The sequence below is a fragment of the Gallus gallus genome, chromosome 25 (assembly GCF_016699485.2).
Source record: "Gallus gallus isolate bGalGal1 chromosome 25, bGalGal1.mat.broiler.GRCg7b, whole genome shotgun sequence".
Classification (NCBI taxonomy): Eukaryota; Metazoa; Chordata; class Aves; order Galliformes; family Phasianidae; genus Gallus; species Gallus gallus.
Window position 1 is genome coordinate 361,999 of NC_052556.1, and position 1,956 is coordinate 363,954.

Below are 1,956 nucleotides of genomic sequence, written 5' to 3' on the forward strand. Positions count from 1 at the left end.
CCCGCTTTATCCCCCACTCGTGTCCCCCACTCCCCACACTGTCCTCCCACTCAGGTCCCACGGTCCCCACTTTAACCCCCCACTCGTGTCCCAGGGTCCCCACTCCATCCTCCCACCCACGCCCCCCACACCCCACACTGTCCCCGCACCCATGTCCCAGTATCCCCGCTTTATCCCCCACTCGTGTCCCTCACTCCCCACGCTGTCCCCCCACTCAGGTCCCCACTTTATCCCCCCACTCGTGTCCCAGGGTCCCCACTCCACCCTCCCACCCGTGCCCCCACTTCCCATGCTGTCCCCCCACCCGTGTCCCAGATTCCCCACTTCATCCCCCACTCGTGTCCCCCACACCCCACGCTGTCCCCCCACCCATTTCCCAGCTTCCCCACTTCATCCCCCACTCGTGTCCCCCACACCCGACGCTGTCCCCCCACTCAGGTCCCACAGTCCCCACTTTATCGCCCCACTCGTGTCCCAGGGTCCCCACTCCATCCTCCCACCCATGAACCCACAGTCCCCATGCTGTCCCCACCCATGTCCCAGTATCCCCGCTCTATCCCCCACTCGTGTCCCCCACTCCCCACGCTGGCCTCCCACTCAGGTCCCCACTTTATCCCCCCACTCGTGTCCCAGGGTCCCCACTCCATCCTCCCACCCACGCCCCCCACACCCCACGCTGTCCCTCCACCCGTGTCCCAGATTCCCCGCTTTATCCCCCACTCGTGTCCTGGGACACCCACTCCACCCTCCCACTGACGCCCCCCACTTCCCACGCTGTTCCCCCACCCGTGTCCCAGATTCCCCACTTCATCCCCCACTCGTGTCCCCCACACCCCACGCTGTCCCCCCACCCGTTTCCCAGCTTCCCCACATTATCCCCCACTCGTGTCCCCCACTCCCCATGCTGTCCTCCCACTCAGGTCCCACAGTCCCCACTTTATCCCCCCACTCGTGTCCTGGGTTCCCCACTCCATCCTCCCACCCACGCCCCCCACACCCCACGCTGTCCCTCCACCCGTGTCCCAGCTTCCCCGCTTTATCCCCCACTCGTGTCCCAGGGTCCCCACTCCACCCTCCCACCGACGCCCCCACACCCCACGCTGTTCCCCCACCCGTGTCCCAGCTTCCCCGCTTTATGCCCCACTCGTGTCCCCCACTCCCCACGCTGTCCCCTCACTCAGGTCCCACGGTCCCCGCTTTATCCCCCACTCGTGTCCCGGGATCCCCACTCCACCCTCCCACCGACGCCCCCCACACCCCACGCTGTCCCCCCACCCGTGTCCCATTTCCCCACTCGTGTCCCACCCTCCCCTCTCTCCCCCGCTGCACATCCCGTGCTCCCCTCTCCATCCTCCCACCCGCGTCCCTCTCCCCACTTCCCCCCCCCCCCCTCCCCGCACCGCCCCTCCCCGCCCCCCCGCGTCCCCCTCCCCGCCCCGTTCCCACGCGTGTCCGCTCTCGGGGGGCGGTGCGTGGCGGCGGACTACATCCCCCAGCATCCCACGGCGGCGCAGCGCGGGGGGGGTTTGGGGGCCGCCTCCCACCTTCAAACAAAAGAGTTTTCCCCCCGCGGCGCCGCGCTCCGTTCCGCGCCCTCCGGGGGCTCCGCGCGGCGCTCCGGGCGCGGGGAGAGGAGGGGGGGGGGGGGAGGGGGGGTCGGGTGCGGGGTTGGGTGGGGGGTGGGGGGGGGGTCGGACCCCGCGGGTGGGGAGGGGGTGTGCGGGGGGGTCGGGTTACAGCGGGAGGGGCGGGGTGAGGTGGGCGGAGGGTCCTTTTCTCTCTGTCTGTTCCTTTTTTTTTCCCCCCCTTTTTTTTTCCCTCCCTCCTCCCGAGCTCTTTGTGTCCCCCCCCACTCACACACACTCGCACACTCACACACACACCCCCCCCCCCCCCATCCCCTCCTCTCCCCGCTCGCCCCCCCCGGCCCCCCCCCCGGCCCCCTCCCAGCTCTTT